The 21666-nt window shown below is 44.9% G+C and overlaps 1 protein-coding gene across 2 annotated transcripts in view; it reads right to left on the reverse strand.

Moving 5' to 3' along the window:
• LOC137316523 (dedicator of cytokinesis protein 2-like) overlaps positions 1 to 21666 on the reverse strand; it is a 1021473-nt gene that overhangs the window by 629104 nt on the left and 370703 nt on the right. The window lies entirely within an intron of this gene.

The raw sequence follows: 21666 nt of genomic DNA on the forward strand, positions 1-21666 counted from the left end.
CCACCTTCTCAAGGGCAATTAGGGATGGGCAATAAATGCTGGCCTTGCCAGTGACGCTCATAGCTCGTTCTTCCTTGTAATTAAAGAGCTACCAACAATATTGCAGGAAGGGGAGATTTGGAAATGTGTGATTGCTGAATTGATGATTTCATTAGTGAATTACAGAGAGAGAAAAAACAGGAGTTCTTCATTTTAAAAGAAAAATGTCACATCCCCCCCTCCACCTTCCCCCCCGCCTCTCCCCTTCTTGCCCCATTAAGAGGTTTCAGCATCAGGCTAGGCACTGTTCAAATTATAATTAATTAATTGATAGTAATTGCTTGTAGTGTATGGTAATTAGGCATGAACTCCAGATGTGGTACCCCAGCTGTAGCACACAGGATGGGGTGTCTGCTCTGGGACATATTGACGCTAGTCCTTGATATGGCGAGACTTTTTCCCGGCCCAGAGACTTTCCCATTGGGAGCACGGATCAGAGAATCCGGTGACCGTGTGCCCACAGCACAGTGAAATCTCTGTGAAGGGAAACACTGTCTATCACCAGGGGACCACAAGCTGAGAGTCAGACGTCTGCCGTTTCTGAACAGACTCTCTGCGCGTCTCTGCTTGCTGTAGGTTACATAGAATTACATAGAAATTACATAATAGAAACAGGCCATTCGGCCCAACTGGTCTATGCCATTTACACTCCACACAAGCTTCCTTCCACCCCTCTTCATGTCACCCAACAGCATATCCTTCTATTCCTTTCTCCTTCATGTGTTTATCCCTTAAATGAATCTATGCTATTTGCCTCAACTACTCCTTGTGGTAGTGAATTCCACATTCTTACCACTCTCTAGGTAAAGAAGTTTCTCCTGAGTTCCTCATTGGATTTATTAGTGGCTATCTTTTATTTATTGCTACTAGTTTTGGTCTCCCCCACAATTGGAAACATCTTTTCCACATCTACCCTATCTAACCCCTCCATAATTTTAAAGACCTCTATTAGGTCACCTCTCAGCCTTCTCTTTTCTAGAGAAAAGAGTCCCAGCTTGTTCAGCGTTTCAGAGAATCATTGAATCATAGAATCATACAGCACAGAAGGAGGCTATTCGGCCCGTTGTGCCTGTGCTTTATGGCCTTATTAACCTGCGTCGTTACATTTCGTGATTTGTGTGTCTGTACTCCTAGATCCCATTGGTTGTAGCTAATTGATTACTTGGGTATAGTTCGCACCCTTTAGCCCCAAGTACACACAGGGAATTCTTATCTCATCAGCATGGCCTTTTTGTTTTCATTCCTGACCTGTGCTGGGTTCGGGTTCCAGAAGCCCGCTGGTATTTTGCCCAAGCAATCATTATGAGCGTAGACACTGAAGGGTAGAAAGTGCGACAGGTGAAGTTCACGAGCAAACCAATCTCTGTTACCTCATTCAGCCCTACAGCTTCCACACGTACGTTGACGACACCCAGCTTTACCTCTCCACCACCTCCCTCGATCCCCCCACTGCCTCTGCGTCGTCAGACTGCTGGTCCAACATCCAGCCTTTGATGAGCTGTAATTCCCTCCAGTTAAGCACTGGGAAGGCTGAAGCCATCGAACATGGCCCCTGCTACAAACTCCGTGCCCTCGCCAAAGATTCCACTCCCCCCTCTCCAGCCTCAGTTCCAGGTTGAACTAGACTGTTCACATCCTATTTGAACCTGAGCTGAGACTCCGACCCCATATCCTCTCCATCACAAAGGCCACCTAACTTCCACCTCTGCCCATGCTTAGTGTATCTGCTGCTGAAATTCTCAATCATGACTTTGTTACCTCCAGATTCAACTATTCCAATGCTCTATCCTCCATACTCCATGAACTTCGGCTCGTTCAAAACTCTACTGCTCATATCCTATCATGCATCAGGTTCCACTCACCCATCACCCTTATCCTCGCTGACCTACGTTAAGCTCCCGGACCCCCAATACCTCCAATTTAAAATTCTCATCCTCATGTTTGAACCGCTTCAGAGCTTTGCCCCCTCCTTATTTCTGTAGCTTCATCCAGCCCTACATGCTGCCTAAAAATCTCCGTTCCTCCGCCTCCTTCTTCTCCATTAGGACCCTTCTTTAAACCCACCTCTTTGTCCAAGCTTTTGGTCGCCCCTCCTAATATCTCCTTCTCTGGCTCAGTGTCCATTTTTTGTCTCATTTCACCTGCCTGAAGTGCCTTGGGACGTTTTCCTATGTTAGAGACCCTATCTAAATGCATGACATTGTTATTGCTGAGTAGCAGGAGCAACAAATGATCTCAGAGCATTACCTACAGAAGAGGAGAAGGTGGTGGGTCGGGTGAGGGAGGGGAGGAATAGGATCTCAGAGCAGTAGAGAAACACTGGTTTCCCAAGGAATGGTCTATTTATTGGCGGTTTGGGAGGGCAGTGGGACAGTAATTGTGAAATATAGCCATCATAAACACTGTCAGCAATGAAGTGACCTATCAGAGAAAAACTGTTGAGAGGTTTGTGTTGGCTGTTTTTTTTTTAAGCCTGAAGTCAAAAGTACTCATTGAGATACCTGGCACCTTATTAAATAATAAAATTATTCATCCCCCTGAGGAATAATTTCATGCGTTCCTATTCAAAAAGTTAGCTCATAAAACATCTATGTTATGCCTTTGCCAGATCCTTTGAGGATGGTTTCTTTATTTCTTTTATCGTGTGTAAGCAGAAGTGTGTGTCGTCTGCTCCCAGCTCAGAAACAGCTGGTTTTGTGGTGGGACATCAACTTTTTGGTTCAATCTCTATTTCATAGGAATCTCGTTCTTGTTCAGTCAGTCCTGTTTAACATTTATTTTTTCTAAGGATTTTGTGAGGGATGTTACTACTCCACCCTTTCCCCTTACACGCATTTCCAGGTCAGACAAAGCACGGGTTAAATGCAGACCAAAAGTTTTTCCGTGCCTCAGCCCCTAGCTCAGAAAACCACATCCCCTCCCACTGCACCAGTAAGCCATTTTTCCCATTTCCCCGACCAGACATTCTGTGCCCTGCCCGAGTAAGATTGGCACAGTGCCCAGTTATGGGCAGTTCTGCTCTGTAGATAGCAATGAGGAAAGCAAATGGCATGTTGGCCTTTGTTGCAAGGGGGTTGGAGTACAAGAGTAAGGAAGTCTTACTACAATTGGTGGGACCTCGCCTGGAATACTGCGTACAGTTTTGGTCTCCTTATCTAAGGAAGGATATACTTGCCTTAGAGGTGGTTCAACGAAGGTTCACTAGATTAATTCCTGGGATGAAAGGGTTGCCCTGTGAGGAGAGATTGAGTAGAATGAGCCTATAGTCTCTGGTGTTTAGAAGAATGAGAGGTGATCTCATTGAAACATGAAAGATTCTGAGGAAGCTTGACAGGGTAGAGGCTGAGAGGTTGTTTCCCCTGGCTGAAGAGTCTAGAACTAGGGGGGCATAGTCTCAGGATAAGGGGTCGGCCATTTAAGACTGAGATGAGGAGGAATTTCTTCACTCAGAGAGTTGTAGATGCTGAGTCGTTGAGTATATTCAGGGCTGAGATAGATAGATTTTTGGACTCTAGGAGAATCAAGGGATATGGGATCGGGCAGGAAAGTGGAGTTGAGGTTGAAGATCTGCCGTGGCGGAGCAGGCTCGAGGGGCTGTATGGCCTACTCCTGCTCCTATTTCTTATGTTCTTGTGTTCTAATGTAGATCTGTGCCCGTGGGCACTGTATTATAATGGCACTGGACTAGTCTTCAAAATCCCACCCCCATGGCACGTTATGAAATTTGAATTCAATAAATCTGGTCATTTTTGGCCTGGAACCAGAAAAAAAATGACCATGAAGACTATCAGATTATTGTAAAAGTCCAATCAGTTTATGAGAAGAAACCCCTACGCTAGTAAGTAAGTAAGACTTGCAATCACACAGCACTTTTCATGACCTCAAAGCACTTTACAGCCAACAAAGTGCTTTTTGTTTTGAAGTGTAGTCAATGTCGTAATGTAGGAAGTATAGGCTATGCTTGATTCCAGTCCCACAATACGTAGTTGACTCCTAATGCCCTCTGAAGTTGCCCATCACTCAGTTGTAAAGCTGGGCTGAGACTCATTTAACGTCCGGCTGAGGAGATGTTCATCTCTTCAGTTGAGGCTGGATTTGACAGGTGAAAAGATGTCCGGCGTGTTACACCCCCAGCTCTCCCTCAAGTTAAATCTTTCAGATGTGACTCTGAAAGTCAAATTACCTCTGAATGGTGGCACTGCCGTTTCTATACACAAGTCATAGAATCGTAGTCATAGAATGGTTACAGCACAGAAGGAGGCCATTTGGCCCATTGAGCCCATGCTGGCTCTTTGTAAGAGCAATCCAGTTAGTCCCATTCCCTCGCTCTTTCCCCGTAGCCCTGCAAATTTTTTCCCTTCAAGTATTTATCCAATTCCTTTTTGTAAGCCATGATTGAATCTGCTTCCACCATCCTTTCAGGCAGCGCATTCCAGATCATAACCACTCGCTGCGTAAAAAAGTTTATCCTCATGTTGTCTTTGGTTCTTTCGTCAATCACCTTAAATCTGTGTCCTCTGGTTCTCGACCCTTCCGCCAATGGGAAACGTTTCTCTTTATTTACTTTATCTAAACCCTTCAAGTCTCTGCAGGCATCACAGCCTTCAAGGGTGGGGTTACAGGTTCAGCTTGAAAATAATGATGGAATTATTTTACCAGGGCTCTTGTTGAGTTAGCATTCTGTGAAACCTAAGGGTAAGTTCAGTGATCCCGCATTTAAGGGGAAGCTGGATAAGTACATGAGGGAGAAAGGAATAGAAGGATATGCTAATAGGGTTAAATGAAGTAGGGTGGAAGGAGGCTCATGTGGAGCATACACACCAGAATAGACCAGTTGGTTCTGAATGGCCTGTTTCTGTGCTGTAGACTTTATGTAATTCTATGCATTCCCAGCAGGAGATGGGTTTGAAGGTAGTGCGGATCAAAGAATCTGTGCTAGTGTTATAGGCCCAGCTTTAACCCACTCTCACCTCAAGAGCGGCTCCATGCTTTGTCTATAGGGTCACAGAATTTATCCTACAATTAATTTTGAGCAGTCCTGTATGTCATTTTTTTGGAGAATGGAAATGATAAGAAGAAAGAAATCAAAGAAGGAAAGATAAAGAGTAAGAAAGAAGCAAAGAATAGGACAAAGAAAATAAGCAAAGATAGAAATTAAAAAAGAGAGAGAAGAAAGAAAGAGTAGAAAGAAAGCGAGAGTAGAGAAAGGATGTAGGGAAAGGAAAGGAAGGCTGGATTGAAGAGAAAGAAGGAAGGAGAAAGGAAGCATGGAAAGGAAAAGAGGAAGAAGGACAGAAGGGAGGTAGAAAGAGAAGGAGTAAAAAAGAGAGAGAATAAAAGGAAGGAAGGAAAGAGAATTGGAGGGAGGGAGGGAGGGAGGGAAGGAAGGAGGACCACACAAGCTGAGATTTGCACAGACATACAGCAGGTGATCGATGGATTATCGTAGGTTGATTGCCACTAGTACCAGTGATAAACCTACTGGTGTTCCATTTCAAAAGTTTCCTCTCAATGTGAAATTAAATCTTTTCTCTCCTTCCCTCTCTGCCCATCTCCGCAAGAACAAAACAAACAATGGGCCAAAATGTCCTCTAGAAGGCTCTAAAACATATATTCAAAACCTCTCTGGCCACAGGGGATGTGCCAGAGGACTGGAGAACCGCTAATGTAGTACCATTATTCAAGAAGGGGAGTAGGGAAAAATCCGGGGAACTACAGGCCAGTGAGCCTAACATCAGTGGTAGGAAAATTATTGGAAAAAATTCTGAAGGACAAAATTAGTCTCCACTTGGAGAAGCAAGGATTAATCAGGGATAGTCAACATGGCTTTGTCAAGGGAAGATCATGTCTGACTAATTTGATTGAATTTTTTGAGGGGGTGACTAGGCATGTGGATGAGGGTAACGCAGTGGATGTGGTATACATGGATTTCAGTAAGGCCTTCGATAAAGTCCCGCACAGGAGACTGGTCAAGAAGGTACGAGCCCGTGGAATCCAGGGTGCCTTGGCACTTTGGATACAAAACTGGCTTAGTGGCAGAAGGCAGAGGGTGATGGTCGAAGGTTGTTTTTGTGACTGGAAGCCTGTGGCCAGTGGGGTACCACAGGGATGGGTGCTGGGTCCCTTGCTGTTTGTGGTCTACATTAATGACTTGGATATGAATGTAAAAGGTATGATCAGTAAGTTCACTGATGATACAAAAATTGGTAGGGTGGTAAATAGCGAGGAGGATAGCCTCAGTCTGCAGGACAATATAGATGGGTTGGTCAGATGGGCGGAACAGTGGCAAATGGAATTTAACCCGGAAAAGTGCGAGGTGATGCACTTTGGAGGGACTAACAAGGCAAGGGAATACACAATGAATGGGAGGACCCTAGGCAAGACAGAGGGTCAGAGGGATCTTGGTGTGCAAGTTCACAGATCCCTGAAGGTGGCGGAACAGGTAGATAAGGTGGTAAAGAAGGCATATGGGATACTTGCCTTTATTAGCCGAGGCATAGAATATAAGAGCAAGGAGGTTATGATGGAGCTGTATAAAACACTGGTTAGGCCACAGCTGGAGTACTGTGTGCAGTTCTGGTCGCCACACTACAGGAAGGATGTGATCGCATTGGAGAGGGTGCAGAGGAGATTCACCAGGATGTTACCAGGGCTGGAGCGCTTCAGCTATGAAGAGAGACTGGGAAGATTGGGTTTGTTTTCCTTGGAGCAGAGGAGGCTGAGGGGGGACATGATTGAGGTGTACAAAATTATGAGGGGCACAGATAGGATGGATACTAAGGAGCTTTTTCCCTTCGTTGAGGGTACTATAACAAGGGGACATAGATTCAAGGTAAAAGGCGGGAGGTTTAGAGGGGATTTGAGAAAGAACTTTTTCACCCAGAAGGTGGTTGGAGTCTGGAACTCACTGCCTGAAAGGGTTGTGGAGGCAGGAACCCTCACAACATTCAAGAAGCATTTGGATGAGCACTTGAAATGCCATAGCATACAAGGCTACGGACCAAATGCTGGAATATGGGATTAGATTAGACAGGGCTTGATGGCCGGCGCGGACACGATGGGCCAAAGGGCCTCTATCCGTGCTGTATAACTCTATGACTCTATGACTCTAAGTTAAGCAAACATTGAATCTCTCCACTTCTGGGATCTCATCACCACACACACACACACACACACACCTTTCCATGTCAAATGATCAGAAATATTTTCGCCTTCACTTGTGTCCTTGTTTGACCAATTCTCCAACATGCTCTCCCCGTTCAAAGGGCAGCGACAATGAAGGCATCCCTGTTTGCCTATTGACCTATGGCTCAAAATTAAATGGCACGTGATGAGGAGGTGGTGAGGGGGAGATATCTGGAGGCTATTGAGGGTAGAACACAAGACATTGGTTTAGACCTCTCACTGTTTAGTCACTGAGTGAGTCCCTGAGGTAAACCTATCTCAATATTAACATGCTGAAGCATTTTAATTCTCTGCTCGTGCATAATAGAATTTTGCAGAAATTGAGCAGAGCTGAAGACATGAACAAGGCTCATTTTAATGGTACTGTTTGATTTGCATTCAAATGGTAAATGAAGAGTTTCTCAGCAAGGACTCTTCATGTGAATTGAATTTAATTCTCATTAATAGATAAAACTGCATGCAAAATCTCTTCACAAGCTGCAGTTATGCTATACAGCATCTACTTATGAGATATTGATTCACGGCTGACAGGGCCTAATTTAGACTTGTGAATGTGGCTCATGGTCCGTTGTTGTCCAGTAAATTATAAATACATCAAGAGCACAGGTGGGAGGGAGTGTTCACTTTCTCCAAACGACTCATGACTGAACCTCACAGCGTTTTTTAGTCCCTGCATGCGCGTGCAATTTCTCGATAGATGCTCCCTGTGGGCAAAACTCCCTAATTGTGAGTGCGTAATCCAAAAATTCACCTCATAATTCTAATGTGGAATCCATTACTTGTCAGAATTTAATTCCGAGGCAGCCTCCTCACTCCCCACGCATCTTCAGACACTTCCTTCCCCCCCCACCCCCCAAAACCATCTTCTGATCCCTCCCAACTTAAGCCCCCATTCCCCTTTCAGTACTCCCGAGGCCTTGCCTCCCTCAATTGCTTCCAAGAACTGTCATTTTGCTTCCAGGGGCCAAAGCCCTTTGCCTCACCTCCACTCCATACTGACCTCAACTCCCTCCCAATCCCGCTCCTTGGCCACGTTCTTAAAAGCTGCTTGCTTTACCATAGGAATGCAGGAGCGTAGCAATTACTAGACAAAAAAGGACCAAGGTTCATCTAGTTCGTCTTCTACAATCCTGGTCATTGCACGATACAAAGATAATGGAGTGGTTTATTCCAACTTTCGGATGAGACGTTAATCCGAGGCCCCGTCTGTCCTCTCAGGTGGACGCAAGAGATCCCACAGCACTATTTCGAAGAAGAACAGAGCAGTTCTCCCCAATGTCCTGGTCAGTACTTATCCCTCAAAAAACATCACTTGAAAAAAAATATCTGGTCATTATCATTACTGTTTATGAGACCTTGCTATGCGCAAATTTCTTACATTACAACAGTGACTACACTTCAAAAAATACTCAATTGGCTGTAAAGTGCTTGCGGACATCCTGAGGTTGTAAAAGGTGCTATATAAATGCAAGTCTTATTTATTTTACCCTTTTTAAGCGGAGAAAATCAGTTTTATCAGGAACGTCTGTGATATTTCCCTAGAAAGTAGATCAGCTCCATTGCAAACTGAGTTAGAATCATAGAAAGGTTACAACGGAAGGAGGCCATTCGGCCCATCGAGTCCGTTGAGGGGAAGGACTTCGAACCAATCGTCTCCAGATCCACACGGGCTCAGGAAACCATATGACACGCTGGGAAATCTGCATTACCAGCTCTATGCCCAGCCCTCCACTCCCTGCCAAGCCCTTGGTATCTGTGGAACCTGAGCCCAAAGCGACAGTCAGAGCATTGAGGAGCAAAGCCGAGTAAACTTTGGTGGGGGGTGGGGGCAGGAATGGGACACAGTGGGACAGGCAGTCAAGGAGAAAAACGACTCTTGTAAACAACAGAAGCGAGGAAATACTTTGAGTGTGTCGCAGCCTCGGATGTTACTGCCAGCTGGCTGCTGCTCTCCGTGTTATAGATTTTTATAAGCTCCAGAGTCACTTATCATTACAGAGAGTCTGTTTGCATCCAATAGCATAAACTACAGGCTTTCGCATATTGTTTGTTTTTTAATTTGTTTCTTTCTCAGAAGCCAAATTCATTCCAAGAAGTTTTATCAGAGGAAACCCTCCAAGAACGACCAAACATGATGGGACAATCCTTCCATTATGTCACCTTTCTCCTTTAACTATTTTTAACATTTTTTGCCCACTTTATGTTCTGTAAATGTTATGTAGCATCAGCGTTCTGGTCATTTTTATGAATCATATTTTAAATCCAATATCCCCAAGAAAGAACTGTACTGTTTGGCAAGCTTGTGGGAGTGCCTGAGGGAATTGGATTGACTGGCAGGAGTTTCGAGCCAGGCTAACCTGACCAAGGTGCATTCATATGCAAACGTACATTTCACACTGACAGATTGGGTGAAGGGAACCCAGGCCGATTGACGTCATCACTATTTAACATGATGTGGAGATGCCGGTGATGGACTGGGGTTTACAATTGTAAACAATTTTACAACACCAAGTTATAGTCCAGCAATTTTATTTTAAATTCACAAGCTTTCGGAGGCTTCCTCCTTCCTCAGGTGAACGATGTTGGAAACTTTGTTGTAACTTTATAACTTGGTGTTGTAAAATTGTTTACAACCATTTAACATGATTACTAGAACAAGCACCCGAGAGGTAACTCAGAGACACTCAGTCCCAACCGAAACTGGTGGAAGGCAGGGGATGGTCGGGCTATTGTCTTCCAGGAGAGAAGACCGGTTTGAGATCAAAACCCATTACCTGCTAATGGGGGCCATCAACTCAGGAAACGACAGACACCCAGTAATCAGCACCCATTGTCTCTCCAGGTGCAAGGCCTGGGAGCGGGAAAACAAAATAGCATTTTTCACAAAGATTTCAAAGGTTATGAGTCACTCCTGGCCACGGGGGGAGGAGTCCAGACAGATCACCTGAGTCAATACATCTAACAGTATTGGCGAGAGAAAAGGTGATGGGTTTTGGGAATATAAGGAGCCGTTTGGCAATGGTTCCTGGCTCAGCTCTCTTCTCTCTTTTCCTTGGCATCAATCTATAGCGAGTCTCCCGAGTGGGGCTCGGCTCGATTCAACGGAACACCGCCAGAAGCTGAGCGCTGCTCTTCATCCCTCATCAACGGACCTCGACTCAAACTGGAACTTGGATACTGCGTCGGTGGTACGGAACCAGGAGCGAGACGTGCAGGAAGAAACTTCAAGCAACAATGGGCAATCGGGGTGAGCATATTGCCTGCGCCTACACATCCACAAGACCACTTAGCTGTGTGAGGGGGTGATTGTAAGTCCCAACCAAACCTTAGAGGGTTTTAGTGCTGGGGGGAGTTCTGTGTTAGTTTATTAGGCCGTGGTAATTTAGCACAGTAGGGCTTATTGGACAAGCCAGGGTTGTACTGTTTACTAGTGTTATTGTTAATCTTATTAAACACAATGCGGTTGAGCCCGAGCGAAAACGTGTGACGGAGTCTGATCTGTCCTTATAATCCCTATCGTTCCAGAACTTATAGTAAGAGGTGTGTTTTCGGTACGTCAGAGAAAACCACTTAGCTACGTTCGGTGAATTTCTCAGTCTGTGATGGCGAGCAGTGTTAGCGTCAGGGGAATGGAGCATTTTCCCAGTTCAGCAATCAAGCACTCAGGTTAAGTATAGGAACAAAGGCGACATGAGGAAAAACCTTTTTACTCAGCGAGCAGTTATGATCTGGAATGCACTGCCTGAAAGGGTGGTGGAAGCAGATTCAATTGTGGCCTTCAAAACAGGTATTGGATAAATATTTGAAAGGGAAAAATTTGCAGGGCTATGGGACTAACTGGATTGCTCTTACAAAGAGCTGTCGTGTGCTTGATGGGCTGAATGGCCTCCTTCTGTGCTGTAACCATTCTATGATTCTATTTAATGATGTTGCTTGAGCAAGGGATGTTGGTCAACACATCAGGATAACTTTTTTTCATTCATTGGATGTGGGCATCACTGGCAAGGCCAGCATTTATTGCCCATCTCTAATTGCCCTTGAGAAGGTGGTGGTGAGCCGCCTTCTTGAACTGCTGCAGTCTGTGTTGTGAAGATTCTCTCACAGTGCTGTTAGGTAGGTAGTTCCAGGATTATTGTACAACTGAGTGGCTTGCTTGGCCATTTCAGAGGGCAGTTAAGAATCAACTTCATTGCTGTGGGACTGGAGTCACATATAGTCCAGACTGGGTAAGGACAGCAGGTTTCCTTCCCTAAAGGGCATTAGTGAACCAGATGGGTTTTTATGACAATCTGGTAGTTTCATAGTCACCATTACTGATACTAGCTTTTTATTCCGGAATTTATTTAATTAACTAAATTCCCCAGCTACGTGGTGGGATTCGAACTTATATCTCTAGATTACGAGGTCCAGTAACATAACCACTATGCTACCATACCCTTCCTATTCTTCCTCATCGACAACAACAACAGCTTGCATTTATACAGCGCCTTTAACATTCATAGGAGCGTTATCAGACAAAATTTGACACCGAGCTGCATAAGGAGATATTAGGACAGGTGACCAACAGCTTGGCTAAAGAGGTAGGTTTTAAGGAGCGTCTTAAAGGAGGAGAGAGAGGTAGAAGGCAGAGAGGTTTAGGGAGGCAATTCCAGAGCTTAGGGCCTAGGTAGCTGAAGGCACGGCCGCCAATGGTGGAGCGATGGAAATCGGGGATGCGCAAGTGGAGGGTTGTAGGGCTGGAGGAGGTCACTGAAATAGGGAGGGATGAGGCCATGGAGTGATTTGAAAACAAGGATGAGAATTTTAAAATCAAGGCATTGCCAGACCAGGAGTCAATATAGGTCAGCGAGCACAGAGGTGATGGGTGAATGGGACTTGGTGCGAGCTAGGATGCGGGCAGCAGAGTTTTGGACGAGCTCAAGTTTATGGAGGGTGGAAGATGGCAGGCCGGTCAGGAGAGCATTGGAATAGTCAATGTTCTTGAATCACCAAACGTGCAGACAGGGTTTGCATCTCACCTCTCATGACACTGCACTGGAAAGAAAGAAAGACTTGTGTTTCTATAGGGTCTTACATGACCTCAGGATGCCCCAAGGCGCTTTACAACCAATGAAGTACTTTTGAAGTGTCGTCACTGTTGTAATGCAGGAATATATTCCGGCCCCACGAGGAAAGTAAAATAAAAAATTGAAAACCCTACCTTCTTGGGACTTTTCCAGACCAATCCTCTTCCTCATTGGGTTGACCTGATGGGAGACTGGTCACTGTTTCCCGCTTTGACCGCCAATAAAAATTGCAGTCGGGTCCCGATGACGTCATCCCAACGCGCATATGTTAAAAAGGACCCCCTAGCTTTGAACAAGGTGTCCTTGGCTGCCTGCTCAGGAGAGCAGGTGAAAATCCCAACCTATCGGCTCCCTGAGGAACCAGGACTGACAAGTAACTGGGGCGAGTTTAACTGCCCCCCCGCCCGGTTTCTGCCTGGTGGGTAGGGTTAAAATCCCTAATGTATCTATGCTCCAGCTGCAAAATAGCACCCCCGACTGCCCCAGCGTGATATATTCTATTTACAGCACTGGCTGTTCTTTTGGCCTCTCTCACTCTGATTGGCGATCTAGTGTTGATTAGTGCTGACCAGTGATCAGTTTTGTGCTGTGGATTCACAACCACCAGGAGCTGAACTGATACCAACTTTCTTTGCTTAATGCTAGCAGTAAGACAGGCTTAAATCCCGCCAATCTGGGCTGGGTTCAGACCCCAAGCCCCCAAAGGTGGAAGGATAGTGTCGAAATCGTTACACCACCCCAGGCCCTCAATGGACTGAACCCTTGATATCAAACACAGTTCTTGGGGTGAACACCGGATCTCAGTTCAATTCCAAGCGATCTTGGTGTCACAATATTAAAAACAACACGACGACTTACATTTATATTACGCTTCATCACAACTCTCTGAAACATCTCAAATGGGCTTCACGTGCAATGAATTGCTTTGAAGTATGGTTGCTATGTGGCAGTCATTTTGCTCACAGTAAAACAGCACCGAGATAAAAGATCGGTTAAATTGCTTTTGCTGATGATGATTGAGAGAGGAAATGTTGGCCAGGACACCAGGGGAAGACCCTGTCCTTCATCAAACGGGGCCAAGGGATCTTTATTATCCACCTGAATAAGGCAGGGGGATAGTATGATATGCATTGTGGAATGGCCAGTGGTCCACTGTTTCTGGTCCTCCATGTTCCTATATCATAGAATCATACAGCACGGATGAAGGCCATTCGGCCCATCATGCCTGTGCTGGCTCTTTGAAAGAGCTATCCAATTAGTCCCACTCCCCCATTATTTCCCCAGTTTCTCCCTATTCACTCTATCAAAATTTTGAACACCTCTATTAACTCTCCCCTTAACCTCTATTAACTCTCCCCTTAACCTTCTCTGCTGTGAGATCAAATACAGTTTCTCTCGTCTCTCCACGTAACTGAATTCCCTCATCCCTGGAATCATTCAAGAAAATCTCCTCTGCACCTTCTCTGAGGCCCTGACATCCTTTCTAAAGTGTGGTGCTCAGAATTGGACACAATACGCCAGCTGAGGCGGTGATTTATAAAGGCTTAGCATGACTTCCTTGCTTTTGTACTCTTATGCCTCGATTTATAAAGCCAAGGATCTCACATGCTTTTTTTTTTATCAACTTGTCCTGCCACCTTCAAAGATTTGCGTCAGTCCATCCCCAGGTCTCTCTGTTCCTGCACCCCCTTTAAACTTGTATCTTCTAAAATATTCAATTACAAGTGTTGTGGCATTTTCTTGGCCGAATATTTCTGCGCCAATGCTCAGTTTTCCTTTCTAACCTGACAAAACAAGGAGACCGGTCAATATTAACCTCTTCCATTTCAGATGTGTTAGCATTCTCTTTGAGCATGAGGAGATTTACAGCAGGATTAGTAAAGAAAGGAAAGAGGCTTGTTCTTGGAATAAGAAATATTTGGGGGGAAAAAAAAAATCAATCGACTATTACTCTTGGAATCCAACCTGCGGTCTGAGGGCTTTCAAACACTGAGAGAGGTTTAAGGTAAGCTGCTGGAATTATTCCTTAACAAAAATTGCGGACTTTTAAATCATTTAACAGAGAAGTGAGGTTGAGTGATTTAGTCGCTAAGGTTTAATGGACACAACATATAATTTTAACTGTTGACAAGCTGCAAGATGATTTGTTAACACTTGTGTTGAAATGCACGTTTTCCCTCAACTAACATCACTAAACCAAAAATCAGATTATCTGGTCATGATCACATTGCTGTCTGTGGGATCTTGCTGTGCGCAAATCGGCTGCTGCGTTTCCCACATTACAACAGTGACTGCACTTCAAAAAGTAATTCATTGGCTGTAAAGTGCTATGGGATGTTCTGAGATAGTGAAAGGATGCAATATGCAAGTTCTTTCTTTTTTCTTTCATGTATCCGCTGGGATATGTGGTACATGAAAGCATCCCACCTGGGCTTCTAAAGATACTTGACAAGACCCATTGTCAAATGCCCCATCTCTCCAGCTGAGATGGTAAATTGGGAGCAATGGATGTCGGGATATGTAGAAATGAAAGGCGATGGGTTGTGAAACATTGGTGTACAGAAGGCTGACACTCGCAGTGCAGTACTGAGGGAGCACTGCACCGTTGGAGGAGTCGTCTTTCGATTGAGATGTTAAACCAAGGCTGTTTGGGCAGATCCCACGGCACTGTTTCGAAGACGAGCAGAGGAGTTCTCCCCCGTGTCTTGGCCAATATTTATCCACCAACCAACCTCAATAAAACAGATCGTCTGGTTATTTTATTGCTGTTTGTGGGATCTTGTGCGCAAAGTGGTTGCCGCGTTTCCTACACTACAGCAGTGACTACACTTTGAAAAGAACTTCATTGGCTGTGAAGCGGTTTGGGAAGTCCTGAGGTCGTGAAAGGCACTATATAAATGCAAGTTCTTTCTTTGCAGTAAAACGGCTGCGACAGGTTGTGAAAAGTAAATCTGGTGCCATGGATCCTCCTGGTGGCTCAGTGACGAGCTGAGCCATACCAACTAAGAATGTCCCAGGATTGTTTCCCAATCTGTACAGAGTTAGTTACAAAGAATTACATAGAATGTACAGCACAGAAACAGGCCATTCGACCCGACAGGTCCATGCCGGTGTTTATGCTCCATGCAAGCCTTCTCCCTCCCTAATTCATCTAACCCTATCAGCATAATCTTCTATTCCTTTCTCCCACATGTGTTTATCCAGCTTCCCCTTAAATACATTTATGGTATTCGCCTCAACTGCTTCTTGTGGTAGCGAGTTCCACATTCTAACCACTCTCTGGGTAAAGAAGTTTCTCCTGAATTCCCTATTGGATTTATTAGTGACTATCTTATATTTATGGCCCCTTGTCTGGTCTCCCCAGTAAATGGAAACACCTTCTCCATGTCTACCCCATCAAACCCTTTCATAATCTTAAAGATCTCTATCAGATCACCCCTTAGTCTTCTCGTTTCTACCCAGCCTGCTCAATCTTTCCTAATAGATATAACCTCTCAGTTCTGGTATCATCCTAATTAATCTTTTTTGCACCTTCCCCAGTGCCTCTTTCTGCCAGAGCAACAACTTGGATGTAGTTGGTCACTGTGTTGGAGAAGAAAAGAAATCAGCCAAGGTTCCTGCTCCTGACTATTAATTCCTGCTGAAGAGTGCACGTACGTGGATGGCAGGTAAGGATAGGATCTAGCCTGACTACGATACCACACCACGAGCAAATAATGCACCGGCACTCGCTGCCTAGGCTCAAACATGAAGTGAGGCCCTGGAGGGTGACCGCTGCCTCATGGAGCCTACATAAATATAGGAGATGAATACAGTAGTATAGTGGTTATCACACTGGACTAACAATCCAAAAGTCATGAGTTTCAATCCCACCATGGCAATAAATAATAATGAATAAATCCGAATGTAGGATTAATAAATAATTGTTGGTAAAACCCCAATTCATTAGAAAACCACTCGGTTATAAAAATAAAGGCAATCCAAATGAATACAGAAAGCGAAAGGAAGGTGAGAGAGAGAGACTGTGTTGGTAAAAGAATGAATGGAAGAATGTTAGAAGGAGAGAGAGGAAGAACGTAAGAGAGAAGAAGTGTTCGAAGGAGGATAAAGGAGTGGAGACATGTGCTGGCTTAGATTTAAGGTGAGAGGGGAGAGATACAAAAGGGTCCAGAGGGGCAATTTTTTCACTCAAAGGGTGGTGAGTGTCTGGAACGAGCTGCCAGAGGCAGTAGTAGAGGCGGGTACAATTTTGTCTTTTAAAAAGCATTTGGACAGTTACATGGGTAAGATGGGTATAGAGGGATATGGGCCAAGTGCAGGCAACTGGGACTAGCTTAGTGGTATAAACTGGGCGACATGGACATGTTGGGCCGAAGGGCCTGTTTCCATGTTGTAAACTTCTATGATTCTATGATTCTAAATAACTATTCAGCTTTATTTAGTTCCATGATATATATTGTGGATTTTTGCATCTCCCTTGACTCAGTGGGTGAATGCATCATCCAGTTTGACACTGGTCCTTTGAGAGGAGGGAGCAGGTCCGAGATTCAGTCCCCTGCTCTGCATTGAATTAGCTGACATCTGGCAGGGCAGAAATAGGGAGCTACAGTTGACCTTGGTATCCCTGAGCTAAGAAGGGAGAGAGAATCAGCCAAAGCTGGTGGTCCTATTGGGAAGTATGTATGTGTGGCTGTTGAGTGAAGGAAGGATTGAGCTCATCAACTCAGGGTTGAAAAGCCTCCGACACTCACCTTCAAGGTTCCAGCGTCAAGAGTAACCCACTTGAGCTGCCCACAAAAGCTTCCCAGCCACTCAGTCTCAAGGGAAGAAAACATGAAAAGACAAAGCTTCCCTTCTTTCTATTATAAACTCTGTAACTCGATGAAACAGGCGAGATCGCCCACACACAAAATCACAGCCTTTAACTTCAATTTTCAATGAAAGACTCCGAGAGAACTACAAACGTTTTGTTAATCTCTAAGAACTTAAGACCTCTGAAAGCCTTTTCTTTTGTCTGTCTCCACCGAAGTGAGATGCTGAGTCATCCGTTCAGACGCTGTGAGGCCCTTCCTACACCACCCGCGCCCCCCCCCCCCCCCGCCGTGTGTAATGCTCCTCTCTAATTATTGCTCTCACCACGTCAGAGCTTCAATGCTATTGTCAACGGGAGACCTCCTCTATAGAATGAGCGCATCACAGCATGTAGAGAGGAGACACGAGGCGTGGCAGTGGGGCATGATGGCCATTCAGCACATCAATTAAATATTGGGAAGACCGAAGCCATTGCCCTTCAGCCCCACGACCCTCTGAGATCTCTGCGCTCCTCCAATTCTGGCCTCTTCCCGTCCCCGATTTTCATCACTCCACTACTGGTGGCCGTGCCTTCAGCAGCCTAGACCCTAGGCTCTGGAATTCCCTCTCTAAACCTCTCCCTCTCTCTCTTCTCCTTTAAGACACTCCTTGAAACCTACCAAGTTGTTGATGTTGTTGCATCACTCGAGCACTCTGGAGACCTCAGTACCAGATTGGACAATCTGGGTATCTTAAACCTCTCATTCTGTTTTCAGTCTACACCCAGAGGGCCAGCGCGAGGGCATCAACCGTGACTCAGTTGGTAGCACTCTCACCTGAGTCAGAAGATCGTGGGTTCAAGCCCCACTCCAGAGCGTGAGCACATAATCTAGGTTGACACTTCAGTGTAGTCCTGAGGGAGTGCTGCGCTGTTGGAGGTGCCGTCTTTTGGATGAGACGTAAATCCGAGGACCCGTCTGCCCTCTCAGGTGAACATAGAAGATCTCATGGCACTATTTCAAAGGAGAGCAGGGGAGTTCTCCCCAATGGCCTGGGCAATATTTATCCTTCACCCAACACCAAAAAAAAGATAATCCCGTCATTATCTCATGCTGTTTGTGGGACCTTGCTGTGATCAAATTGGCTGCTGCGTTTCCCTCCATTACAACAGTGATTGCAATTCAAAAAGTACTTCATTGACTGTAAAGTGATTTGGGACGTGCTGAGGTCTTGAAAGATGCTCTAGAAATGCAAATTCTTTCTTGTGATTTCGACCCACTTTTTGGTGCACCTTCTATATTCACATTCACCTAACATCTTTACCCCTCCACCCTCCTGGACAGTGACACACCACTTCAGTGACACAGAAGCACTTCACTAGCCAAAGCCATCTGAACTGTGCAGGGTATCTTCAACAACCGATGGCTCATTGCCAAAAATGTCACTGGAATGACAAACGGGTCCATTGGGGCAGATCTACCTTTTCCTGTACCTCGACTTCTTGGGGGTGAAATCAGTCTTCGCCAGTAACACGAAAGGGGCTCATAGTGAATCGGCCGCCTATTTTACACCACGCCCAAACTTCTTTTTCCACTTGAATTCAACAGAAAAGATAATCAAGCACGGTGTAAAACGAAGAGCAATTTCACCCCCCCGTTATACGTCCCCAGCATAGAAAATAGAGGAGACTCAGCTGGTGGGTATTGCATGCCAGTAAATGAGCTGCCTACTTATCTGCACTGTTCTGTTGTCATACTAAGTTGTAACTTCAATGTCTTCAGTATTATTGCGTGGAGTCAAATTTACAATGTAGTGCTCCCTGATGTAGAGCTCCACCCAATGGGAGGGCAGATGTGGGCGCAGAGATCAGTGTGCCTGATTCACAGTCCACAAAATTTTCCATCCATCAAAACCAATGGATAAGAAAAATCGTGTGGGACGCAAATCAGATGTGCTCAACTCCACACCCACATTCTGCAAAATCATAAAATTTACCTCCCAGTGTGCATGTGTCATTCAGGCCAAGCACCAACTCTGGCCTCTTCTACACCCCCCGCCATTGGCGGTCGTGCCTTCAGCTGCCTAGGTCTTAAGCTCTGGAATTCCCTCCCCAAACCTCCCCGCCTCTCCATCTCTCTCTCCTTTTAAGACGCTCCTTAAATCCCACCTAACACCTCCTTCTTTGGCTCGATGTAAATTTTTTTCTGATTATTATGCATATATGAAGTGCCTTGGGACGTTTTTCTACTCTAATAGTTCTATATAAATGGAAGTTGTTGTGTTGTTGTTCTTGCCATGTGTAACAGCAACATAAATATAATTATGAACCCATTTGTAACCCACAGATGGATCAACCAAATTTTTCTCCCATTATCAACAATAATAACTGTAACTCCATTAGCTCCATTAGTTTTTGTATTTTTGTTAGGTAAGGGTATCAAGGATCAAAGGCAGGTAAATGGAGTTGAGATACAGGTCAGCCATGTTCTGGTTGAATGGTGGAACAGGCTCGAGGGCCTGAATGGCCTCCTCCTGTTCCTATATGTTGGTACAAGTAGCAGATGAGATTAACTCCCCCTTACATTTGAATGTAAGTAAGTCTGCATTTAAGGGGAAGCTAGATAAACACATGAGGGAGAAAGGAATAGAAGGCTATGCTGATAGGGTTAGATGAAGAGGAGTGGGAAGAGTTGAGCATAAATGCCAGCACAGACCAGATGGGCCAACTGGACTGTTTCTGTGTTGTACCTTCTGTGTGATTCTATGTAAGTATGTTGATGTATGAAGGCTTTCTAGCCATTTTCGATTAAGAATTTTACTGGCACCTCCACTGTATTTTTTTACTTTGACCTGTATCAGCAGGTATTATGTAATAGATCATTTCTTTACAACCTACAACAATATGCAAATAAGCAGGCATTTCATGAGGAGAAACAGCTGTTTTTCTCTTCTTCTGCTACTCACAAGGCTGTTCATCAGAGATCAATGACGCCAAGATGTTTCCTGAATGGCAATCTCTGTCTACAGGTAAGAAACGATCCAGTAGAACTCTGACCATTTTAGGTCTGTTATTAATCCTCTTTCCCTCGCTGTGCTGCTGAATCTAGAGGGTTAGGCTCGTCGGAGGGACTTGTGTTGCTGAGCTCTCTTACTCCCAGTGCTTTCAATCAAGTGCAGAAGTCTGTGAGGAGAACGTGACCTCCGTTCTCTGAACACTGGTTTATAATTTCAGTACAAATAGGGGAAAGGGCGGGGGAGTGGGACTAGCTGGATTACTCTTGCAGAGAGCCAGTACAGGTTCGACGGGCCGAATGGCCTCCTTCTGCACTGTAACCATTCCATGATTCTAGAAAGGGGGAAAAAATGAATTTGCACTTATATAGTGCTTTTCACAACCTCAGGATGTCCCAAAGCGTTTCGCAGCCAATGAAGTACCTTTTGAAGTATCGTTGCTGTTGCAATGCAGGGGAACGTGGCGGCCATTTTGTGTGCAGCCAGGTCTTGCAAACAGCAAACAGATAAGTGACCGGATAATCTGTTCTTTAGTGATATTGCTTGAGGGATAAATGTTACAGGACTCCGCGAAGAACTCCCCTGCTCTTCTTCGAAATAGTGCAATGGACTCTTTTACATCCACCTGAGAGGGCAGGTGGGGCCTCGGTTTAACATCTTATCCGAAAGACGACACCTCCGGCAGTGCAGCACTCCCTCGGTTCTGCACTGAAGTGAATGCAGGATGCCATCTCTCCCTCCATTGTTTAATATTTAGCTTCTTTTCTGCAGCTACTTTAAGACCAACCAGCTCACTCAGAAATTTGCTGAACCCAAAATCCGTGAGGTATTTATTCCAACAAGTAGTTATTTGAGAGCAAGTGTGTATTTTAATTCAATATTAGATGCCAGTTTTCAAGTTATACTCCGATACTCATAAAGACCATGAAAATTATTCTCCCTCCCACGCTGCCAAAAAAGAACCGAACATTTGGAATTCCAGTTTTCATATCAGCAACGGTAATTGAGTTCTGAGGGAATTAAATAGATTCCCTAGTAATATGAAGCTTAAAATTTAATATTTAGCCATTTCATAAGCCCGAGTGTTCTTATTAGTGCAGCGGAATTCTGTACCTTGCACATTCCCTTCATCATGAAGTGATCAATCCATGTATTGAACTAACACCCAATGGAATTGTACTAAAATATTAGCACAATAGAGATGAAAAATACAGTTAAACCAGGAAAATAATATGATCAGTGTTAAAACTGAAACACTGGAGGGAAAAAAAAAAATCACCTGCAGGACAACTCCACCACTGGAAAGCTGTTGATAACCAAGCTACCGCATTGGAGTCTTGGCTCAGTTTGAAGTGGTTCAAGCCTTGCCAACTCTGAGTCAGAACCAGCTGTGAAAATAAAACCCTTTACGGTTTCGGGCCATCTTTTCGACTGCCCCAAGGTGTCGGTGGATTCGGCATGATTACAGTTTCACCCGAAGGGAGTTCTCCAAATCTCCACATCTGCTGGAATCTGCTGCTGGAGGATACTGGGAGGTTTGTATTGCCTTTTGGAAACTGGGTTGGTTGGGCCA

The sequence above is a fragment of the Heptranchias perlo genome, chromosome 1 (assembly GCF_035084215.1).
Source record: "Heptranchias perlo isolate sHepPer1 chromosome 1, sHepPer1.hap1, whole genome shotgun sequence".
In the NCBI taxonomy this organism is placed as follows: domain Eukaryota; kingdom Metazoa; phylum Chordata; class Chondrichthyes; order Hexanchiformes; family Hexanchidae; genus Heptranchias; species Heptranchias perlo.